The 12,217-nt window shown below is 40.1% G+C and overlaps 1 pseudogene; it reads left to right on the top strand.

Moving 5' to 3' along the window:
- Positions 1 to 7,615: 7,615 nt before the first annotated feature.
- LOC124091384 (small ribosomal subunit protein uS8-like) lies at positions 7,616 to 7,989 on the top strand (annotated as a pseudogene).
- Positions 7,990 to 12,217: the final 4,228 nt, after the last annotated feature.

Below are 12,217 nucleotides of genomic sequence, written 5' to 3' on the forward strand. Positions count from 1 at the left end.
GTAGAGAGAGAGAGAATTTTTTTAATATTTATTTTTTAGTATTTGGCGGACACAACATCTTTGTTTGTATGTGGTGCTGAGGATCGAACCCGGGCCGCACGCATGCCAGGCGAGCGCGCTACCGCTTGAGCCACATCCCAGCCCCTTAATTAGCTCTCTTGATGATTCTGATGCAGTCTAAAGTCTGAGAATAAAACTTCAAAGGATAAATGTCGATAGAGGATTGCACTATTTAGCTCATTAAACATTTTTAGTAATGAAATTTCCAAAAGATATTTCTTCATCCAGAATGGATTATGTTAAGAACATGGTTTTGATCTTTCAGCCAAGTATTTTGTGACTGCTACTATTCTTAGGGTGATAAGTTTTCATGCACATGTAAGTCTTCTTGACATGCTGTTGTATACCTTCTCCTGTCCTGACAAGCCTGCTTTTTCAAATTGGACTTTCCCTCTCAGTGCTATATTCTAATTTTAAGTGCTTATCAGTTGATCTTCATGCAGCTGTTTCTGCATTCTTCATCCAGTGAACCAGCCATGATAGAAAAAGAGGAGGGAAGATTTTTTGCTTAAAAATATTTGAAACTATCTAGATTAAGTAATTGGCATACAACACCATGTAGGAAGGCTTAGCATTGGCCTAAAGATGGGACAGGACATCCAGGGTGATACTGGCCTGGTCATCACCATCATTATCAATCAGAAGGCACTCGTATCAAAGGCATTTACTGGAAATGGTCTTTTTTTATTTTTAAATATTTTTTAGTTGTAGATGAACATAATTCCTATTTATTTATTTATTCATTCTTTTTTTATTCCGGGGATTGAACCCAGTGCCTCACACATGCTAAGTAAGTGCCATACTACTGAGCCAAAACCCTGGCCCCTGGACATAGTCTTTATTAAGACCTACAGCATTTCATAGAAAAGTTTACAAGAAAATGGATGATGCCAGCTTCATTCTTGACCCTCTGCTTCCCACTTCATCATCCAAAGAGCTAAGCAACTTTAATTTATCCCAATAAACTTTAACTGAATAGTAAATTCCAGTCCTGTGACTTGCTTTTGCTCTTCACCAAGTGGGATTGGATCAGTTTCCCTTATTTTCTTATAAACGTCCTTGACATCATTGCCACAGTGCTTAGCAGGTTATGTGTGTGAATGTCTCATTTCTTCAAAAGCATAAGGTCCCTATATCTCATGATGGTGGGCCTGGAATGAAGAAGTGTGTGTAAACAAACAGGGGAACAAGTAATGCCAGACAGAAACCATCTAAACCGTGATGGCTGATGGGGTTTTGATGTATGTATTCATCTATTAATTTTGTAGTAGTTTTAATTCTTCCAATGAGTTTGAATTTTCTCTGTTTAAAATAAGTGACTGCCAGGAAGGCATTTTTAAAGAAGCGCACTTAAAGACACTTGAGATTATGAAATTGCTGTAAAATTTTTCACTGTATGCAGAATGAAGAGTTATTGGTAGTGCTACATATTCTAATCACTTCATTCTTTTAATCCATGTTCTTCGTTTTACGTTTTTAGGTTAGTCTTATTCTCTTTTGCATGCCTGCTCAACCCAGACTCACTGTCTTTGAGAACTGCACCCCCAAAACATATACTGGATTCCTATAGCCACAATGTATGTGTGAGCGAGGCCCCTGGCACAGGTGACTGTCAGGAATGGAAATTCAGTTCATTGGTTGTCGATGGCCAGATACCTGTTCATTGAAAATGTGAACTGAGAAAAAGGCTGAGAGTCATGGGCAGAGTCACCTAATGTTGGTTCATTAAATCAACAACCTATACTTTCCTGCAAAGTCCCCCAGACTCCCTTGGCCCATGACTTGAGACCCAGGTCTTTAGCTTTCCTTGGACTCTGCTGTATATTTCCATAAATATGCCCTTTCTCTCTCCTTGGAGTGGCTTTCTGTCAAGTCCAACTACATTTCTTTAAGACAGTCTTTGAGATGGTTTATTTAATTTTTGAGATGATTATCCTGAAAAATTAAAACCATATGCTTCTCCTCTCACACTCTTAATCTCAAACCTCAGTTACCTTTCAAGCCATGAAAGTAGTCAACCAAGACTACTATTTAAAATTATCTGAGAGTCTTTCAAAACCTGCTGATGCCGCAAGCCACATAGACTGAATAGACTGAATCTGAAACTCCAGGTGCTGATCCTTGACATAAAAGTGCTGTCAAGGTTCCCCAGGGAATTCTAAGAATCAGCCACATGACAATGACCCAGCATTCCCCAGATGTATCTAGTATGTGGCAATGCTCCTTCTCACCACAAATCTTTCCTACCAACATTTGCAACTTTAAGAAACATAATTATGTGTCAGTGTTAGTTCATCAATTATAATAAATGTGCCACTCATGGAGGAGGCTGAGCACGTGTGGAAGCAAGAGATATATGGGAAATCTTTGTACCTTCTGCTCAAGTGTTCTGTGCACCTAAACTGCTCTAAAAATAGTTTATTTTTAAAAAAAACCTCACTAGTCTCTCATAACATCTTTCAGTTCCTGCTTATTTTCTCTGCTTTCTTTCTTTCTTCTTTCTTTTTTTTTTTTTTTTGAGCACAACTTTTAAATATTGTGATTGAGTACCTTCACAATATCTCCACTTAGATGCCAACTACCATGGCCAGAACAGGGCTCTTTGTTCCACCTTCTCCTCATAATCCGGAACCAGATGCTATTCATCTCCATCTCAGTAACCAGCAACATCCTTGGCTGAGGAGTCAAGTCAAACATTTGAGTGGGATTTGATTATTCTATTTTCCTCATGCCACTCCCCACATGTGCCCATGAAGCAAGTTCTGTGGGATCTACTTAAAATGCCCCCAAGTGGCTGCTGCTCACCATCTTTCCTGCTGTGGCCTCAGGCTGTGCCACTGTTGACTCACTGGACAAGTGGTGTAACCTGAGCACTTTACTTCTCTGCTCCAGTAGCTTCCCACCAACGCAGAATAAAATCCCAAACCTCTGAGCTAACAAAAATGCTTCAATGATCCAGCCTCTGCCTCCTTTCCCAACCTGCATCTATCTCTTCCCTGTGCCCCAGGCTCATCTAGTCAAACCAGTCTGCTTGCTGTTCATGGGACATCAGTGGCACTCCTGGCTCAGAGGAGCTCATCCCCCAAATAGTGACTTGGTTTGCTCCTTCATTTCTTCCAGGTCTCCACCCAATGTCATCCTCTCAGAGAGGCTTTTTCAGACTTCTCCACCTAAAAGGGCATTCTTTCCATTCCATCCCTGGCAAGCTTTATTTACCTGCATTACTTTTCTTTGTAACACTTATTATGGTGGAATATTACACTGTATTTTTGTTTATTTGCTTATTGTCTGTATGCCTTACCCCACTGAAGTGCCCTAATAACAGCAAGGATTTTGTCTGATTTGTTCTCACTATAATGATGGTGCTTATTGTGTGCCTGGCACATAGTAGGCACTAAATAAACAGTAGAGATCACCGGGCACCAGAGAGCTCAGCAGAAAAACGAGGACCTGTAGGTACAAGCAGACCTATAACCAATGTGGGGAAAGGAGGGTCATGATGGGAGAGAGAGAGGTTTTGTTTTTGTTTTCCTAAAAAAAAAAAAGAGACACTTAGATGAGACAGTTAGAAATTTGCCCTGTCTCTACCATGGATGAAAATAGCATAGGCTCAACAAAACTCAATCTCTTCATCTATCAAGCAAGAAACAGAACATTTCATAGTGGGTTGGGGCATGAAAAAACAAAGTAACTCAACCAAAAAGTTTTCGACTTCTCAGAAAAAAAATGAATTTCATCAATCCTAGGTATTGTTAATACCCCATCTGGCCAGGGCTGATGAAACAGATATTTGGATTCCATGAATTGAACTACCTGCTAATGTCACTTCTGGATTCTTCAACCTTCTGATAGGAGGTTGGTCCCTTGTTCTGTTAACACTTCAGGTGTCATGTGAAAAAAAAACCTTACCCCCGTTTTATGAGACCATTCTCTGTCCTCACTACCCAGAAAGTGACCGTTTTATTTGTTTTCTCAAGCTCTGACATTAGACATGGAAAAAACAAGGGAGGAAACTGAGTTTTTATGGGGGATCAAAGTTGCTCAGAATAGCCAAGCGGTTGACATTAAGCCCAAATTCCTAAGCCTGATATTTAAGATTCTTCATCATCTGCCCTAGCCTCTCCCTTTAACATTGTCTTTCTTTTTCTTCTTTTTTGCTGTCTTTGCTAAAAAACAAAATTCTGCTTCATTACACCCCCAACATGGCCTCCTCCTCTTTTCCTGTTTAATGTCAAGCTGCCGTATCACCCACCTCCCTGTCCTACATGTTCAGGAGACATGGCTGCTCAGCTCTGTTTCTGGAGATCCGTCTGCTCTGAAGGGGAGGAGGGTCCAGAGTTAAAGAGTTAAAGAGAACCCATTGTGCTATCGAAATCAAGACTTTTCCTCAGCAGGCCAATGATTCCTTAGATTCACAGTTGAGCCTCTGGCTGTCCTATCCACTGACACTCGGGATTTCAGTCAAATCCTTTGCAATACACAACCCAATTGTGGACTCTAAAGTCACATATGACACTTCACTGTAAAGTAGAAACCATTAAAGCCGATTCCTGCTTCCTCATGTCTCCCCACACCAGAGCTCCTGAAATTTATTCATACAATCATTTATTCAAAGGCTACTTACTGAGTATCTATCATGGTCTGGACCCTGCAACAGCACTAGGAATAAAAAGATGACTTAGAAACACTATTTTTTTTAAAAAGACACATCAAGTCTAGTTGGAGAGATCAGATGTGTCTCCAGAGATCTACAATGAGGTCATAAATTGGCAGATGCCACGAGATTAAGGCTATAGTTGCATGTTTAAGGGTTCAATAGACCTGGGCACTTAGACATGACACTACTGAATTTCATGAGTATGGGCACTGATAACCACCAGGAGATTCAGAATCTTCATTTGTAAAGTGGAAATTGTGATAGCACATCTTCCTCATGGGACTTCTATGAGAAGTCAGCGAGATCACACACCTGATCAGCTGGGCATGGTACCTGCCACATAGCAAGTGCTTTACCCACAATAGTGATTGTTTTCAACATTTATGAGATGTGGATAAGGGAACAGCTCAGAGAAGAGTGCCTTCAGATGGAAGATGAGACCTTTTTCAGGAGGTAGACTTTGAGTAGGACCTTAAGAGAGATTGAACTGTGGGTTTGTGGATTCCACAGACACACAAAAAGAGGAGGAGCCTATGTAGGGGGAGTAATGAAGAGTTTAATTTTGTTTTGTAGCAAAGACAGCAAGAAGGAGAAAAAGGAAGACTAGGGAAGATCATGAAGAATCTTAAATAGCAGGTTTAGGAAATTGGGCTTAATGTCAAAGTTATTACAAACACTCCTAAGACTCTTAAGTTTTAGAAAAAGAATGGAAGAAATACAGAATGAAGGAAAATAAGAAGGTTCATTTGAGTCAGCAAAGCTGGTTTGAAAGCTAAGTGACACAAATACGATTTCACCTCCCTCTGAATACCACAGTCCACTAAGCTGATACAGAGCCTCAGAATCTTCATCAAGTAGCCATTAGTAATTGATCAGTGCTGGCTTAAGAAATAAACTTCATTATTATCCATCCCTGATGGAGAATCCGACAGAAGAGGTGAGGGAGATGTGGCTGATATTCATGTAGCAAACACAGGGTGTACTCAAGTAGAAAGCGGGGACAGGGATCTGACAGGTACCATAGCTACCAAATGATAGCAAAGTCAACTTTCAATTGTTAGGGACAGAGGATTCAGTTTATGATTCATAAAAACCAACTGTTCTTGCCTAGTATTTTACTGGTGGAGCAATTCACAAGTCCTCCTTGGGAACCAGACATTTGAGTGGAGGAGGGTTATTTGATTCATAGTGGATTTTGGTTTTCCACAGGACCCCTGCGCCCTGTCTAGTAAAATCTGGTGGAAATTACAAAGTGAGAAATTCAACCCAGTGCCACAATAACAGGATGCACCTGTACATTTCACAGAATTAGCAGCCCTGTTCTCTCAACACAGTTTGAGAGAAAGAAAACTGTTTGTATAGTGCTAACTGGGGAGAACATGACATGTTCTCACAGCCTGTCAACAATGGACGTAGCAATCATGGTGACAATTGTCCAGCCACCCAGCAACTAAGAATCAGAAGCCCACATGCTACAAGTCCTCTTGCATTACTCCTCTTTATTTGCTCCTCTTGGTATCACTAAATTTTCAGTTGCACTTGAAATTAATAGGAGGATTTTCTTTCTCTATTCCCCAACCACCTCTGTTACATTGTTGGCTTTTTGAGAGCAAGAATCCCTTTGGTTTTGCATCTTTCAGACCCTAGAAGAGAACCTGGTTCCCTCCTCGATTAGTGTTTATTGCATTGAATAATATTAAATGATGCGACTGAGAGCCCATGAACTATGAAAAAAGTAAATCATGGGTACATTTCAGGTCCATATCTAAGAGATAAAGGACAGAAAGGCTTGGAACGCCATTAGCTGGTAAAACCAACTCTTAAAAAACCCTAACAAGAGTTATCAAATATGTAAACAATATACTTTTTACAACCACCTATGTCATCTCACTGCCACCCTTCAAGAAAGCAAAACTTCATTATTATCCAAAGGGTTCTCTCCTCTCTCAATTTTGGCTCTGAAACCACACAGCTCAGCACATGGCTCTTCTAGAGAAAGGAGAGTGAGCTGAGAGAGTGCGGCTGCTTGCGTGTGGTGCCAGTTGGGTAACACAGGGCAGCCTGACCAGGTAGAGGAGCTGCCCTGCAGAAATGAGTGGTTCATTCCCTTTTCAAGGCCCATAGCCTTTTCTCTTTGAGTAGATTCTGAGCATCCTCGGAGCATGGACCAGGACTCAAGTTTCTTGGAATTCTCCCCAGATCCCAGCAGAATGCTTTGTTTAATTGCAGGTGTTCAGTCAATATTTGTTGATGGACTACTTGACAGAATTGAAATTCTTTGATCTGAGTTTCAGCTTTTTCTTGCCTTGGAGTTCCTGGTGAAGATGCTAATAAACAATGAAACCATCAAGGAAGCAGCAGCAGTCAGGCAAAGAGAGAGATCCTGGAGTCCCAGACTAAACGTGCTGCCCTCCTATCTCTAGCTCACAGAGAAAGCAAACTCTGGTGCCCATCACGAGAACAACCCACTGTTGTTCTCTGAGCTCGCTTCTTTCGTCCTTACCCCATCCTTTCCCTCCTGTTTTGATTTCTGCACTTAATCCTTCAGGACCCATTTCTTTTATCTTCCTTTCTCAGGGTCAGAAATTTGGGATAGCAGGCATTGTTGAAAGACAAGCCATGAGCATGAGTGAAGGGAAAAGAAAGAATATAATTGATTTCTCAGCACCTCGCCATTACCTTCTTATTCTTTCCATTCCCCTCCCCTGTCTTAACCCTGATAGGCAGAAAGTGTTTCTGTTGCAAGTGAATTCTTTAGTAGTGTGGCGCGGGGAAAGTTTGAGAAATCAAAGTTTAGGGTAAGGATAGTCTGGATAAACTCCAGAAGCAGAGCTTCCTTCTGCAAGAGCCATTCCACATCTTTTCCTACCTTCTTTCTGTGCTGCAAGAAGGGTGCACATGAACACTCTGGCTGATGCTCTCAAAGAGCATCCATAATGCTAAAAACAGAGACAAACACCAGGTCATTACCAGGCCATGCTCCAACGTCATTGCCCAGTTTCTAACTGGGATGATGAAGCATGGTTAAGCTGGCGAATTTGAAATCACTGATGATCACAGAGCTGGGAAAATTGTCATGAGCTTTGCAGACAGGTTAAACAAGTGTGGAGTGAGCAGCCCAGATTTGAGGTGAAGCTCCAAGACTTGGAAAAGTGGCAGCATAATCTGCTCCCATCCTGTCAGTTTGGTTCATTGCATTGACAACCTCAATGGGCCACGAAGAAGTAAGACTAAAACACACAGGAGGGAAATTCCTGGGATTCTTTTTCTAGGGATGTAAAACATACATACAAATAAAATCCCTTGGTGGTAGGGGGAGAACTTTTCCATAAAGTGGGGATGAGAGAACAACCATAGAAGGTATTACCTTTCTGCCACTCACCTAATGTCAGCCTCCTGCACCTGGATTTAACCAATTCATTTGATTAACTCAAGTCAGTGAACCTTACCTCCATCAAAGCTCACAACTTCCATTCTCCACCTCTTGTCCCCGCATTCAGGTATTAAAAACTACATTTTGCCTTTGCAAGATATTCCAACAGGAAGCCTCCAAGTCATTCTGATTTGCATCACCTCATTCGGCTGCTTTTATTTTTTGCCTGGAGAATATCTTATCATCTTTGTGTCTCTATCTTCCCTACATATTTCCTCTGCCTCACTGCACACCACACCAGCTCAGGCTAATTATGGCATCACCTGGATTATGTCTGACTCTGTTCAGACATCTTCAGTGGATAAAACCCAAACTTACTCTATCCTTCCAGATCCACTCACCTCTGAATCAAACTGACATTTCTAGCCTTAGCTTCTGCTGTCTACCTAATTCTACGTCCGGTTGACTGTAGACCACGTTCGCTATCTCAAGATCCACTTACCAAGGCTACATCCATCCTTCAAGAACAGCACTTAGGTCTTTCCTAATGATATCAGTTCAGTAACTTTTCCCTTCTTAAAATTCTACTGTTCTTCTTATCATGATCCTTAGGGCCACCTTTTACTGTTAGAAAGAAACTCACCTCTAACCCAACACAAGTCAGTCTAGGTCAGAAATTTGGTATCTGATGTGATGAGCTGTTTCTTCTGGGAAGTACCAAGCATTTCTGTTAACTGAATTGAGCAATTTCCTGATAAACTGAGACTCACCTTGCGCTGTTGACCATCTGTCCTGTGAGGGACTTAGTTAGCTTTAACCAAATGTTTCTTTTTTAAACTAATCTATCAATGTTATCTAGATATCATTTCTTCCTGAAAAATCTCTACTAGGAAAAAAATCTTTGAAGTGAATTTATTGGAAATTGCTTCCTTCAACTAGGTTTGAAATAAAACTTTTATATCTGCTCACAAAAAAAATTGAAATTGCTGAAATATATTCTAGTTATATTTTTATGTGCATGCTTTTTAACGCATGGTGTTAGACTTCCCCATGTGTTATTCACTGTGTTAGGTGATAGATTCAGCATAGGCTTGTCCTCTAGAAGCCAACAATTTGGCACCTTTAGCCTGAGATCCTGGGACTCTCAAAGTTCAGAGTGCCCATGACACTTCTGAAACTTTCTATAGACTATGTACATGTTTATGTGCATGTTTCTTCAAAGAGAAGAAACCAAAGATTTCATCATATTCTCAAAGAAGTTCTAAATACCCCCTCAAAAGATTATAAGCAAGGAAAAAAAGAAGTACTTGAATAGTGTATTACAAGACAGTGTGGCAAGTGCTATGATAGAGTAGAAAGGATGACAAGAGGCCTGTTGGAAGGAGCAATACCATCCAAGTATCTTCCCATTTCAGTCGCAAACTTGCTGAGGGCAGCAGTTCTGATACAAAGTCAATCCTCTATATTGTGGACTCTGTATCCATGAATTCAATCAATCGTGGATCAAAGATACTTGGAAAAAAATTGTGTCTGGCCTAAACATAGTTTTTTGTTTGTTTGTTTTTTTGTTTTTGCTTATCTCCATTCCCTAAACAATGAAGCACAACACCTATTTACATAGCATTTGCCAATTATTAGGTAGTATAAGTCATTTGTAGATGACTTAACGTGTAGGGAAGCATATGCATAAGTTACATGCAGAAGCCATGTCATTTTACATAAGGGACTTAAGCACCTGCAGATTTTGGTGCCCACATGGAGTTCAGGAACAAAACCCCCACGGATACTGAGTGACCACTGGATATGTAGTTTCAGTATGAGATGATGTACAATATATGGCAAAATGGATCTGTTTTCTTTTCCTCTTCTCTCTCCCTCTTAGGTCTTGGCATAGTACAGTGAAGCATCAAAAAAAACCTAAGGTCAATAAACTAGAACTGAGTTCAACTACAGTGCAAACTTTAAAAGTCAACTAGATTATTTGTTTTGCAACAGTCCATCTCAGCTCCAGGAGCTGGTCCTCTTTTATTTTGAAAAACTGTGGGAGCCTTGTGATTTAAACAAATATTTTCATTAAGATTAATTTAGTATTCTATGATTACAGGCAGTATAATACTTAAGGATATTTTTTCTGATATTTTACTAGTAGAGCTGGGTCTTTCTTGCTTACTTAAACTTCCACAGATGTGCTAAACACCACTTCCACTAATGTTACTTGGCAAGAATTCCATTTCAAGAATCCACTTAGCTGTGGGATGCCATGAAATGAATCCTGTTCATGTGTTCAATAAGAGAGAAAGGACAATTTTTCTGGACTGCTGGCAGCCTACATCACACTAAATAATGTATTGTGGTTGTCTATTTTTTGGTCTCTGGTCCATATTGTGTAAATTGACTTTCAATTTCATCATCTGCTTGTAAAATTACTGTTTAATGAACACCCAACATTTATATCATCCAATCATAGTTGACTTGGCTCTGTGGCTAAAGAAATTTCACATGGTTTTCCAACTGGGACTCTCTTTATCAAGCAACAAGTCCTGTTACTTCAAAATGAAAATTTAAAAATTCAATGTGTAATTTTTTAAAAATTGAGAAATGGGTATTTCAAAGTAAATCAACTGATAATTTTTCTTGAGCAGTATGCAAATTTTGTGTTTTTCTTTTTTCCTCTATATACCCTTGTAGGATAGGAAGTCAAGATTGTCTACTGTGGCTTCTGATTTGAGGTTCTAACTCAGCAAAAATTACCCACAAAAATTAATTATATGATTCAAAATACCCTCAAAATCACTATTTTCATTTTAATGGTTTGTATGTCATTTTTAAAATAAAAAATGTAAAATTAAATATATTTAATCTAGTTAGCTAATATTTTATTACTTGGTTATTAAGAAAGTAACTTGACTATTTATTATGAGGAGGGATTTACGAAGATTCTGACGAAAAGCAAAAAGACTGTGTTTCATCTTGATTATTTTATATAGCAATGAATTAATATGTGTGGTTAATTTTTGTGATTTAATTAAAGTATAACTTACAAGTGCTGATTCATATTTCTTTGATCCTCAAAAACATTTTAATATAAAAAGCATTGAATTTAATTTTACTTAATAGAAGAAAAAGAAACTGATTTTTTAAAAAAGTAAAGGTATTAGTGAAAATATTAGTTGATCATTACTTTCCAATAAGAAATACTCATCCCTAAAACCTACTAGAGTAAAAAAAGTATTTAAAACACATGAGAAGCTGTTGGCCATACATACAGGTTGGTTGACTTCTTCATTACAATGAACATGTGTGCTGATTCTCTGAGCCTGTCTGGATTTTTAATTTTGGCCTCATTTTTCATTTCACTGCATTCTTCCTGAATGGTCGTCACTAGCCTTTCCTTCTCTCCCCTTTTCTGAACAATTCAGTCCTAAAACTTCAAACAGAATGTAGCCAGGGGACTTCTGTGATATTCTGGTGGACGTAACTCAGAGTAGGGTGTCAACAGCCTGAAGAGGGGTAGGAGGGAGGGGTCTGCATGGGGAGACGGTCTAGAGTGTGCAGCCAGGCTCCATGCAGAGTGAAGACAGTACCCCACAAGGAGTAGCTTCCTGGGTTCATCAGAAACTGATGAGGGTGAGAGGAAGTCCACAGAGACAGGGGCTAGCACAGCCAAGTGGGGTGAGCAGGATAAATGCATAAGGCCCGTCAGGTAAGGGAATCAGAGCCCAAACCAGCTGAGGAGGTCATTTTCAACAGGGGCATCCCAACACAGGGATTCAGCACCCAAACAGGATCAGAAGGACATCTATGTGGGGGCAGGTGGCTAGCCTGGCAAGGGGCAACAGGCCCTGACCAGGTGAGGAGGCCATTCCTTCAGAGTCTGGGAGTTGACCAAACATAGGGAATCAAAACCTGAGAAGGGATAAGAGGAAACCCATGTGGGAGAGGAGCTGGTGTAGAGATGAGATTGGGAAGACAAAGGGATTGAGCATAGCAGTAAATGCCAGGGAGAGCAGAAGCCAACTGTCAAGGAAGAGAGTTATACATGGAGAAAAGGAGAAACTGAAAAATCCAACCCTATGGTGTCAGATTGGAATGAGGGTGTTGGGAAGTATCAGTGTGAATTCATGGAT

The sequence above is a fragment of the Marmota monax genome, unplaced genomic scaffold (genome assembly GCF_021218885.2).
Source record: "Marmota monax isolate L192 unplaced genomic scaffold, Marmota_monax_Labrador192_F-V1.1 WCK01_AAM20220418_F8-fsc00072, whole genome shotgun sequence".
Classification (NCBI taxonomy): domain Eukaryota; kingdom Metazoa; phylum Chordata; class Mammalia; order Rodentia; family Sciuridae; genus Marmota; species Marmota monax.